This window comes from Lepisma saccharinum, chromosome 16, assembly GCF_977018435.1.
Source record: "Lepisma saccharinum chromosome 16, izLepSacc3.1, whole genome shotgun sequence".
Taxonomy (NCBI): domain Eukaryota; kingdom Metazoa; phylum Arthropoda; class Insecta; order Zygentoma; family Lepismatidae; genus Lepisma; species Lepisma saccharinum.
In genome coordinates this window covers 5,469,803-5,482,664 of record NC_139244.1, presented here as the reverse complement: position 1 = coordinate 5,482,664, position 12,862 = coordinate 5,469,803, and the positions used below count along the sequence as shown (strand labels likewise).

The 12,862-nt window shown below is 40.4% G+C and overlaps 1 protein-coding gene across 2 annotated transcripts in view; it reads right to left on the bottom strand.

Annotated features, from left to right (window-relative positions):
* LOC146000215 (uncharacterized) overlaps positions 1-12,862 on the bottom strand; it is a 179,359-nt gene that overhangs the window by 22,448 nt on the left and 144,049 nt on the right. The window lies entirely within an intron of this gene.

Sequence of the window (12,862 nt, the reverse complement as noted above, 5' to 3'; positions counted from 1 at the left end):
AAATATGCACTAAAACGGCGCAAAATATGCAAATAAATATGCACTTTAGAAAAACAACTTACCTTTTATGAATATTTACTTTCAGTTACTGCAAAAACCCTACGTGTAAACAGGCATTTGTTCTTTTTTCAGCTCATACGATTTAGCATGCAACAAATGTAAAAGTTGCAGTTCTTAATTTTTCCACACACTCTTGTTTACTTTACACTGCTGTTTTATAAACGAAAGAGATATTACATTCCTAACAGATCATGATTACACTGGATTACAAGGTGATATCTCAAATTTTCAACCTTGAAACTTTTCTTTTCGGCTAGAATATTTTCATACTCAGGAAAAAAAAACTCTCTCTACTTCACAAGATACAATTGGACAATATTTTAAGACAACAGTATTTGACACGTCAAGTTCAAGTTCATCTATAGACTGTCCATTGCATTGTCGTTTCTCTCTCAAAGAGTAGTTGTTGAGTGTTCTCGCGAGGACGGTAAAAGAAGTCTTATCTCCTTGTTTTGTTAAAGAAAGTGGAGAATAAACAGCAGTGACGGAAGAAAATAGGAAGTTATTTTATTAAGAAGACAATCGCCGAATGCACATAGTAAAAATACAATTTTAGTAGTGGCTGTTGGCTCTAAAGTATGCAAAAAGTTTATGTATATTGTTCATATATGCATTTGCATAAGCAATATGCAAAATGCATAACTATCTGGGTCCTAACCATCACACTGGAAAACTGGCTGAATGAAAATGTGGACAATTCGCTTGTTATTACTTTTGCTGCTGGGTGTTCAACTTTGTCGTTGCATATCATTGTTGTCGATCCTTCAATGGTGTTTCTTCCCCTGTACGGACTCCAAAGAGTACATAAGTTGCGAGAGACATTCAGAAACACGAGGCTTTTTCCCGTGCCCTCTTTCTCCTGACATGGTCAATGTTGGTCAGCTGTGTGCAGTCTGATCAATAATTTATCAATAGTCATCGGTGGAGTGACTAACGGAAGCCCTAGGGAACATTGAGGAGGGGGGAAGGGCCCATCCCTCAGCCCCAACAGCTCACGGCAATAACTACCAACAGTTGCTGCGGAAAGGACCAACTGCACCCACGCACGTTGTTTCCGATCGTCTTTTGTTTATCTGCAGCTGTGTTATCTTTGTTTGAAGGAAACACGAACCTCAGTCTGTAAAGTTTGCAAGTGTATGCATTGACGAAGATGCAATGAGACTTCTTCAGTGCATAATCTTTGCAATTATATAACAGTTGATTTTGCCATAATAATTACCAGTGGCTCAGCACACATGACTTTGTAACCCCGACCATCTTTTTAAAAGTACAGAGTGTCCGAAAAGTCACGCAACCCGGTGTTTACGACCGTATAACGGAATAGCAAAACGGAATGAGAAGAAACGCTTTCTGCCAAGATAATGCCCTGTATATTGGGAAAATTTAGAGAGACACACATATGTAAGAACATGCATGTTTTAATAACAAATACGCAAAGTGTTGCCAAAGGCGGAAAAAAAATATTTGCAAATCGTGTATATTGATGCACAGAACTCAATGAGGTAAATTATTGCAACATTTCACAATACCAACGAACAATTTGGATGGCCATCTAATGAATTTGACAGAAAAAGAACTTTGACGAAGTTTCAAAAACATTGCAGAAGGGAATAAATGGGCTGTTCCAAAAATCGATGTTTTCACAATATTACGAGGGACACTGGCAACACTGTTGGTGTCACGTGTCACTAACAGACGTGTTTCACCTCAGGCTATCACACTAAGGCACTTTTAACGACAAAGGAGAAAGTTGGTTATTCTCGAACATATGCAATAAATTACATACACCTTGCAACCCTGAAATGTGAGTATTAAATGTTTGAAGTGTCCACCATTTTCTTGGATACATAAGTTGGTTCGCTTGATCATGTTCTCAGATATCTTCCTGAGGGTTGCAGCACCGATATTATTAATTTCCTGTGTAATGTTTCGTTTCAGCTCCTCCAATGTTCTGTGTCCCGTTTGGTATACTTTCCCCTTTAAGTAACCCCACAGAAAAAAATCTGCAGATGTTAAATCGGGCGAGAGACTGGGCCATAAATGCTTGGATATTAGACGATCACCAAAAAATTCTCTCAGCATACGAAGAGATTCATTAGATGTATGGCAAGTTGCTCCATCTTGTTGTAGCCAAACATCACGTTCGTCTTCTTCCAGGAGAGCAACGAATTGCATTATGAGATCCCCGTACACAGCGGTATCCACTGTTGTCTCAAATAATAACGGTCCCACAATACGACGTCGCAATATTCCACACCATACACCGATTTTCGGAGAGTGCAAGGGTAGTGCATGCAACTGATGTGGGTTTTCTGTCGACCAATGCCTGGAATTTTGGCTGTTGACATACCTATCCAATTGAAACCACATTTCAGGGTTGCAAGGTGTATGTAATTTATTGCATATGTTCGAGAATAACCAACCGGATCAGTTTAAATACGGCCCAAGTTCAGTATTGAAATGAAACAATACGCAACTTGGACAGAATTTAAATTGTGTGAGACACAATGTTCTGATTCTGTTACGGAACCCCATAGAACCCATTAGAATTTACGGGTTACTGGAGCTTTAACAATCCTGACTGTACTCTCTCCTAAATTCATGAATTGAAATTGTTCCCATTCTACAGTGGGATCCATGAGTATTACCGTGCAAATTGTCCATCACCATGTTCGTGCACTTTGTTTAACTCAATAAGAGCTTCACTTCAAGAATTAAAAGAAAACTCAAAACAAGCTGTTGACAACTTCTGCACCAGCATACATAAAATCCATCGCTTATAAACACATAGGATGTAAGAGAAAAATTAATGAAAATAGTCATGGACAATTTGCACGGTAACACTCATGGATCCCACTGTACACTCTCCTCTTGTTACTGCTGCAGTTTTACACATCGTATTTGCAAAATATATAATTCAACCTACATTATTGTAGGTGATATAATTTTCATTATTTTAATGAAGATGAAAAAGATTATAACCGTGTGCAGAGTCAACAGCAAAGATAATGGTAGGCAAATTGTCCACCACTATTTTCATAACTTTTTTATTCTACATCCTGTGTTGTTTTAAGGAATGAAACCATGTTGTTTCGAAGCAGGCATTGTTCTCTGCTTATTGACGTCATTATTTCAATTCATTGCCAACACATTGCGTGATATAGACCGAATGAAAATGGTGGTGGACAATTCACCTACTGTTTCTTTCCCCGTTGGATGTACAAAGAGTGAAACATAAGTGTTTCAATTTACATGGTATGAAACACACCGTGTTACTAAATTCGTTGACCCTGTACTGTGTGATGCACCATAATTGCACGGCGTATTGGCCATAACTATTGTCAATAATTTTTCTCTTCCATTCTGTAGGTTTTTTTAAAATTTACTTTAAATTTCCGAGGCCATTGTTTGGGCAAAACAGCCCAAGTAAAATAAAATGGCGAAGTCAAATGAACCAGATGAATCAAAATGAAACATCATTATTAAACAATCAAATGGTCCACACTTGCTTCGTCAATTTCATTATAATGCCCAAGAAAACATGGAATATTGGAAAAACATGAAGCATTAGTATGCTAAACAGTGGCGTACCCAGGATTTTTTTTCGGGAGCGGCTTGAATTGCACAAGTGGATAGTACATAGATGCTCTTTAGGGGGGGGGGGCATACACAGAATGATATTTCGTATTTTGAGAACTTTCCACTCTCAAAAATGGCAATTTTAGGTCATTTTAAGAGGTATGCATTTACCAATACGGTTTTTCCCTTCTTTGCTGCTTTTATTTAAAAATTTGATTTTTAAAAAAAAATTCGGAGGTGGCTGTAGCCCCATCAGCCCCCCTCTGCGTACTCCAGTGATGCAAAACACTTAACTTGGTCAGAATGGCAGTTTGATATGTTAGTTCTAGGGATGGCAACAAAATCTGGATTTCAAATTATCCGATATCCGTTTCGGATGCAACGGATAACCCGGATAATTCAGAAATCCGGGTAGTATGGATAATCCCAATATACAGTTAATTACGATACCCTTATGGTACAGATTTCATGAAGGATTTGTAGAAAATCCGTAGTGAAATAGGAATATGACTATTAAAACAATATACGGGAAGGAAGGGTAATGTGGCCACTGTAAGGTTTGATGAATTCTTATTAAATCTTTTTAATCAGCAAAGTTATAGAAACATGGACCAATAGTAAGTATAATAACTTTACTTCCAATTCTACTTTATTTTTATAATTCTTGTTGTTTAGAAATGTACACGTTACTTTTTTTTTTAAAAAAAAAAGTACGAAGTGGCCACTTTGCCCGCCTAGGTTGGGTAAAGTGGCCAGCCCCTTTTACCTGCATAAGTAAATGAACAAATCACATTCAAGTAATATACATTAAGAATAAGTATTATCTTAAATATGAAATCTTGACAAGATAAAGTAAATAGTAATTCGTAATCAATAATCTATCAATAAAGGATTAGGCGTAGGCCTATTTGCAAAATTCGCACTCAAACTCATCATCATCTTCGTCACAACCGGCGCACTCTTCATGTGCCCACTTACATTCTAAACATTTAATCCATCCTTCATTGCCTTTCGAGTCTGTCTGTTCCGTGGCCATTTTGCCCGGAATGACGCCATTTCAAAAACTGTGGTCTGACGTCTAACCTACATGACTTAGCGTTTTCAAACACACATCATTTAAAAGGTTATTTCACGCTGATCAAACAGCACAAGAGCATATAATTATAACACTTACTATTATTTAGTTATAATCAACAATTTGTACCACTTAGCTAAAATCAGACTTGCGAAAAACAATAAAATGAGTTCACATCTAGAAAAGTGCAGCCTTCCGCTTCAGTGTCACAGACAACACTGACAGCATTCCTGGCGAATGTTTCGCCCGGCTCCCGTGTGGCGGAAGCACTATACAGCTAAGAAAACTCACACGGCCACTTTGCCCACACTGGCCACTTTATGCTTCCTTCCACTACGATAAAAGTGTCCGGATAATGCACACATTCGGATATCCGGACATTTGTGATAATCCAGATATCGGATATCCTGATAATACCAATATCCGAATAAAAAATTATCCGGATTTGGCCATCCTTAGTCAGTATATGCGCCAATCTACGTAGCTTAACTGTGAACGAAAGACATTTGCTTTTCTGGGAATTGTAACCTTGGTTCTTTTGCACTTTTTCCTCCAACACGACGAGAGATCGCTTCACCCAACAAGAATGGAAGAGCGCTGCTTACGGTGGATGCAAATTAGCAGGGGAAAGAACGGCGATAGGGGCACTTGAGAAGTTCAATTTGTGAAAATGGGCGTGAAAATGATAAAGGGGGAGCTATGAGTTGGAGGGAGGGAAGATTGTCAGCTTTTTTATGGGGGACCAGTTGATCCTGTAGGGGGGTTAAAACCATTGACAGTGCTCCACAGTTCTTAACGCTCAAGATAAAAAAATCCCTGTTCAGTATATTCTTGTCAAAGAGAATAAAAGAGAGAAGAAATCAATAATCTTTCAAATAAACACTAGATCGAGAGCTGTTCTGGCTGTAAAAACACAAAGTAACACTTTGGTGAAAGTCGAGAGTGAAACTGTCGTGGTGACGTGGTTAGCACAGCACAGCACAGACCTGGACATCTCATCTCCGCGATTAGCCAAGAGTTGTAGAAATGCGACGCTAAATAACAAAAATTAAATGGACACGAGAGTGGAAATGGTTTGTTCTACACAGTGGCGGCGATTGGGTTCCAAAATGGGGGGGCAAGTTGGGCCAAAGCTGGGGGGACAAATATAGTATATTTTCCTTTGTAGATAAGGTTTAGCATAGTGCGGGGTAACTGCCCCCCCCCCCCCCTCTAATTGCCGCTACTGGTTCTACACCATCACGAGTGTGAAGGAAGATTGAGCGTTCATACACCATCCTATGTAATCTAATGTGGATGGAATTACATGCATTTCAAACTACAGATGGCCGCCATGATGCACACTAGCCCCATCTGGTGTGCCTCCACCCCAATTACCCATATCCGAAATTTCATCACCCTCCGTCAAGTCGTTTTCAAATTAAATGGGTGTGCCGGACTTTTGCCTCACCCTGTAGAATGTAATAGGGTCACAACATTACTATTTGCAATGCTGAGCTAATTGCAAGAAGCGTACAGGGTACATAAAATCAAATTAGTCAAAATGAAGAAAGGAATAAAATATTGGGCAAGGGAAATGGAATTAAAACTGCAATGCCGCTCGGTGACCTACTGCGTTTAGTGACAGTTTGGCGATCTACCATTGCAGGTTCCGGTTTCGAGACCTAGTGTGGACATGGGTCTTCGTTTACGAGTTTCCCTTAATCAAAAAGTTTTGTTTTTAAGTCCACTGAATAATTAGTGCGCGTTTACCTCGTTAACGTCCAAGAACTGAAGGAAGCCGCCACCACGAATGTGGGTGGAGTTAAACAGCGGGCGAGTTGTTTTCGTCCAATCACACTCAACCTTCCGCCAATGGGCGCAGCTGTCATCCTACTCGTCTACTCCACGTGGAGTCTGTGACATGACTGCGGATACGCTGTTGCCGTACTTTGCAACTTCAATGTGGAGACCGTGACTCATTTTTTCTCCTTTCGCCGCTGGAAAGTAGATGTGGCAACACTGTGCGTTGAATGTGATTGTTACAGCTTGGTGGGCGCGCTTCGTGGACTCCGAAGCCAGCCGGTCGTTAACGAAGCTACCGCGTCGACTTATACTAGACCTACAGTTTTAAAGTGGGATCCGAACCATATGCAATCCCGTGACTGAATAATTAGAAGGCGATAGCGTCACCGCTACGTCATAGGGTAGACTCTTGTCCTGATTTATTTCATGAAATCGCCTTTCAACTTCATCGCCGCGGCCAACGTAAAAGGGAAATGGGTGACGTAAAGCAAAATAAATATATATAACCATGATACACAAAAGGTTAATCGTCATGAATATCAAATAAACCAAACGAGAGAGTAACACCCGGGGGAGTAGTTTCGAACCCCGATGGAGGACACAGGAGGACTTCTTTTAGATTGTATGTCCAGGCCCGGATTTTGGGGGGGGACAAGCACTTTGCGACCCCCCACAATTTCTCAAGAAGCATAATTACACATAAAAAGTCTTGCTCCCAGAATATTTATATGAACTTGGCGCAACTGAGCCTATAGTTGTGCCTACCTGTGCATAAATTGAACTTGCAACAAACAAAAAAGCCCCGGCATACTTAACAGAATTGAATATAACAACCACTTTCTAAGCGTTTTCCTTTTCTGCTCTGTCGCTTGTGGGCTTCTTCTGCTGCATCCCAGGCTCAAAGGATCAATGGACGTTAGGGGAAATATCCCGACCTCCTGCCGGTTTGAACGTCGGCGAGTTAATATTAACAACGTTTAAATTACTTCGAAAAATGTCTTGTTAAGAGACAACACTACATCTCTTCTCCCCCCTGTTCCGTCCGCGGCCTTTTATACTCACCCTTGGACCCCAACCTCCCCAGAAACGTTTTAAGTTCTCGATCGACATTGGGGGAGGAGAAAGAGTTTCGAATTACTTAATCCCGGCAGACATTCTGAATAGTGGATTCCTTGACGGATGAGGTCCGAGTTTTACTTGTGTAAGTGTATGCAGTGTTGCCAGACCACCTTGTAAAATATGCAAGAGGGTGATTTTTCAATATCGTTTTCCGTGCGTTCGATTTTGTCTCTTGAGAGTTGAACCTTCACGTTCCCGCTGAGCTGTTCTTGGGGATCTGCTGAGAGAGCGCGTTCAGCTTAGCGTGTTGTTACATGAGCAATCGAAATGTAGACGGTCTGGATGCTACTTTTGATCGACGTTTACATCAGGTCATATTGTAAGCTAGTAAAAAGGTACCGGTACTTTAATTATGAACAGTCTTTGAGACGAGCCCAATCCCATCAAATAATTTTATATTTTTAGCTTACATGTATCTTGTTTTTCAACTGAAAGACTGTGTTGTAATAAGAAACACAATTATGAGCTGAAACTGCCAATTGAGCAGTATGTACATTTTCTTCTTTCATTTCTTCCTAATTCTTGTTGATTTAACATTTGAAATTCTGTACGTATGTGTAATATTGACCTTGTTTGGAGTCGAAAGTACCTGTGTCGTATTCGCATCTCGAAATAAATTATACAAGCAATATTCGGACATCTTGTTGTGTCTGAATAAGTGGCATTGGTAAACCAATTTTAAAAAAGCGGAATTTTCATACACCTTCTCAAACAGTAAGTTTAGGTCTCGTCTGTGTTTTAGAATAATCCAATAACAGCGACATTTTTCTTATGAGTGTACAGTCAGATTTGTATGTATTTCAAGATTTCGTAGATAGGGACAAAGAACCAACTAGCAGATACAAGATCAACGTACATTACATTTTGTATAGGATAGTTTACATTGCATGTAAACCAGTGCTCAGTGCTCAAAGTGAGGGGGACACGGGGGATAATGTCTTCCCCAGCTAGCAAACTTTTTGCTAAGCATCCCCCAGCTGTCTTATTGTCACCATGCTAAATCATAGGAGCACCCCCCCCCCCCCCCAGCTAACTCCAAGGTACAAACTAACCCCCACCAGCTAAAACTGCTGTAAACTATCAAACGATGTAGTCCGTGTATAGATTATGGTTAGACAGCACAGACAGACGTAGATATACAGGGGTAAAAGGTTCCATAAGATTCCTTGTAGTTCGGATTTGCTATTTGTATTTGTTGAATCAAATTAGTTTTTGTTCGTGTTAAGACTTGTCCTCCTTATTAGAGAAAGGCTAGAATGCTAACTCACTCATATTGATTTTAATCAAAGCGTTTAAGCCCAACTTAAGTGTGCGATATCGAAAAGTTGGTTAATTTGTGCATAAAAAATAACAATGGACTATTTAAATTATTTTATATTTACATTATCAATCTCAGATGAATGCACCGGCATTCAATGTGAAGAGAATTTTGAAGACTGTTGTACAAGGACAATGACAATTTATGAAGAAAAAAAATCGGTGACAGTATATCGAAATTAGTGATTTTTTGGAGTCAAATGGCTCAAAATGTGCTCAGCTGCCTGGCAACATTGTCTGGAGGGAAGGAGGGAGGACAAGATGAATTGTGGACACAAATTGCCCTTTCTGGAACTGATAAAAGCATCCCGAATATTTTTTTCTGCAAATATGAACTGAATCTTTCATATTAATGGTGTACGGAAGTTTATTCTCTAGCTAAGCAATAAACTTCATGAATTTAGAAGTAAAGTTGTCACATTTTTAAAATGATGTTCAAAACAACGTTAACGCACGCTGTGTATGTGTATCTCCATTCGGTTGCTGCCTATGTTGTTACAAAAACATCTAAATCATGGTGGTATAGATGCTCGTACATAGGTGGGCCTCTCTGGTACTTTCTTTTATGCTAGGCAATTTTCGTGTGAGGTGCTGAAACCTCAACCGTAGTCGCCCAAAAGATTCTGCCGTGCTTCTTTTCAATTAACACTTTTTCAAGGATAAACAAATGTAAATTAAAAATACAGGTGCATAATGAATTGCATAAAACTGTTATAATACAAGTATTCTGCAGTTGCATGATCCTTCATGTGATGACGTCGTAGAACAATGCTTGTTGAATATTTCGGACAGATTCACCCATATAAAACCCACCTTGCATTGAAATGGTTGCTGACAACCGTCCTTTCATAAACATCGTCATTTGTTGATCGTAGAGTTGTTATTAGAGTGCTGCATCGCGGCCTTTATGCTCGATCGTCTAATAGTTCGCACGGATGACGCTAGGTGGCTTACGGAATGGACAGTTTTTTTTTTCGCTCTAGCGAATAACGCTCGAACATTCAAACGATTGGTAAACGCTAGAAGCCCAGTAGTTCACGTGTAACCGTAATTTTTCTGTAGTTGTGGGTCTTCAAATATGGATCGTTAAGTGAAAGACACAGTGAAATTGAAACTGAAGTGAACATAATCTGTCTTAACACTACATAGCAATATATGAAAATGAATAGATGATTATGGACTGATACTACCAGGACGAATTTTTACACATATATGTGTACGATTATTGTCACATTGAAATGATATTTGATATTCTATACATATATTCGAGCGTATCACGTTCGAGCGTCGGAGATTCGATCCAGTATTTTCGACCGAAAGTGGTCCAATGCAGTACTCTAGTCGTTATAATATAACGATGTACAATCGGCAGCGAAGATAAGGATGAGCAAACTGTCCAACCCTATTTTCGTTCTTTTTCTTCTACATCCTGAAACTATAGATCCACCACCGTAAGCTAAGCGTCAGGTCAACCTTGCAGCAGGTTTTAGCATATGTAGATCCAAACGTGCGCGCAAGAATATAGTTCCACTGAGACGGGTTCTATTCCGACACAACTGCATACTTGCAAGAAAACAGTTATTTAATTTGTAATATACAGACAAAATAATACATTGATTAGCAGGTATGGACTTAATTGGTTGCAATCACTGTGCAGACGAACTTAGAACCGCAGATTCGCCAACTCGAATCTGTATTGCGTTGAAGAGACATTGAAACTTTAGAGCGAGTCGAGCGAGACTGAATGCGTTGCAGAGCGCGTGAAATCGCTGATACCAGTGTTGCACATCCCACTATTTTAACCCTATGTTTATTGTAGAGCGGCGAGAATGGCTGAATCTCCTGTTCAGCGCGCGGTTTTACCCGAATGTTATTTTGGGCTTCATCCGAAAGGAAATGTTCTTCAAAGTCAAGCAAGTTGTTTTAAATGCATAATCCTCCTTGCGGCAACAAGATCAAAGTAAAACAGGGCGTGAGGTGATTTGCCGTCAATGTGCACACGAATTGTATCACGGGTGTTGAATGATTTGCGGTTTGAGTTTAGCAAGAGGAAACGATTGTTTGTTGTTTGACGACAAAAGAATCTCCGCGGTATTAAAATATATCGCAGTGAGAAGAAACATGTTTATTATTTGGACGAGACGTCCTTCAACTCGGTGAGTGGGGGAAGGGGGAATAAACCATGGAAGGATACCACCATGCAAAACCACCGCCAGGGCTGAAGAAACCGACGATGAGGGGAAGGGGGAGGCTTATTGTTTCACCCACTGGCGGCAATGAAAGCTTTGTTGAAGGCGCATATTTACTTTTCAGCGCAAAGAAAGGGAAGGGTGATTATCAGCAACAAATAGACAGACCAAGATTTGAATCCTGGTTTAGTGAAGTGATTCATAAATTGAAACCAGAGTAATAGCGACAGACAATGCACCTGATTGTATATATCACCAATAACAAATCATGCTTTTTTGGTGGTACAACTTGAAGTGCGTGTGTCTTACAGTAACGGATGTATTGCGAACGAAGCAACCAAGTTTTTCATAAATCTATTTCTTTCTAAACCAAAAACAATAATTTGTCATTAAATTCAAGAGGGGGCCTATCGTTGTTTACTTTTATCTTTGTTTATTTTTATTTTTGCGTGCTCGAAATATACACACATGCTCTCATGTTTAGAAGTTGTTTCGCTCTTATATTAATGACACATTTATTAAATAATATATGCGCAGAAAGTACTTTTAAAATGTTATGTTTCAGGAGACAAAGAGAAGCAAAAATACAATCCACTTGACATGCATGCGGGTTTTGATGTGTTGTGCGGTTGGCAATACTGTAGATTTTCTCAGTGTCTCCGATGTAAGCAGCTCGGCGGTTGAGGAAAGACTGGCACGGAAGATTCTGAGCTCAGTTCTCGCGCGGATTGATACATAAAACCTGCTGCAAGGTTAACCTGACGCTTGGCTTAGTTGAAACCCTGGCCTGTAAGCAGTTAAGTTAGTGTCGATAAGTCACGGAAAAGCCTGTAGTTCGCATATTCCCCGACCTTGGCGCTAGTACAGAGCAGAAATTGTCCTATGCATATTGGTGATTTTCTTTCAATTATTCAACCCCAATTTGCGGTGACTGAACGTTATGACGGACATTTTGCCCAGCACTATATATTGTTACATGCAAAGTAACAGGAGCATTTTTAATATATATAATCCATTTTCCTCGGTAGATTAGTCGGAACCGAGTGGGCATAAAATCACACTTGGTTTGCTAAATGCACACCAGTCAGTGTGATGTGAAGTGCTTGCAGGAAACCACAGAGTATCTTCTTCAGCGGGTAAAAAGGCAAACCGGAAGTGTTTCAGAACAACTTCCGGCTTTGGATCGTCTCGTAGTAAGGACGTTCCGCTTTAAGAAGTGTTTTTTCTTCTTCTTTTTTTCCCTACACTCCTAAGCGAGGAGAGTGGAGGGCGGACGATACAGGGGGATTGTGAGGGGGAGGGGCCCCCACCGCCCAGCCTACTAAATAAAACGACCCAGTAAAACGAGGGAACAGAAAATTCAATTAGATTTTTGTCTATTGCGCCATTAGGACGGCCATATTACCAATTAACGCAGAGAGACTGTGAAAATGAAAACCAACCTCTAACGGCTTTCGTGATGGCCCTGAGTTAGGGGCGAGGAGTTGAGGAGGTGTGGAAAAGGGTTTCCTCTCTCTCTCTCTCTCTCGCTCGCTCTATCAACAATACACCCCCGCCCAGCGCAGTTTCCGATAGCCTCCTGATAATGGACATTGCCCCCGCAGCCTCCCCGATAGATTAGCCGGGGCCGAGAGTTACGTCCTGAGTACGCATGCGTCCCACGATCCTTCAATACGACGGGGCATGAGCAAGAGTTTGTGTGGGAGAGGGGGTGTTGTGTTGTGGTGCGAGAGTATTC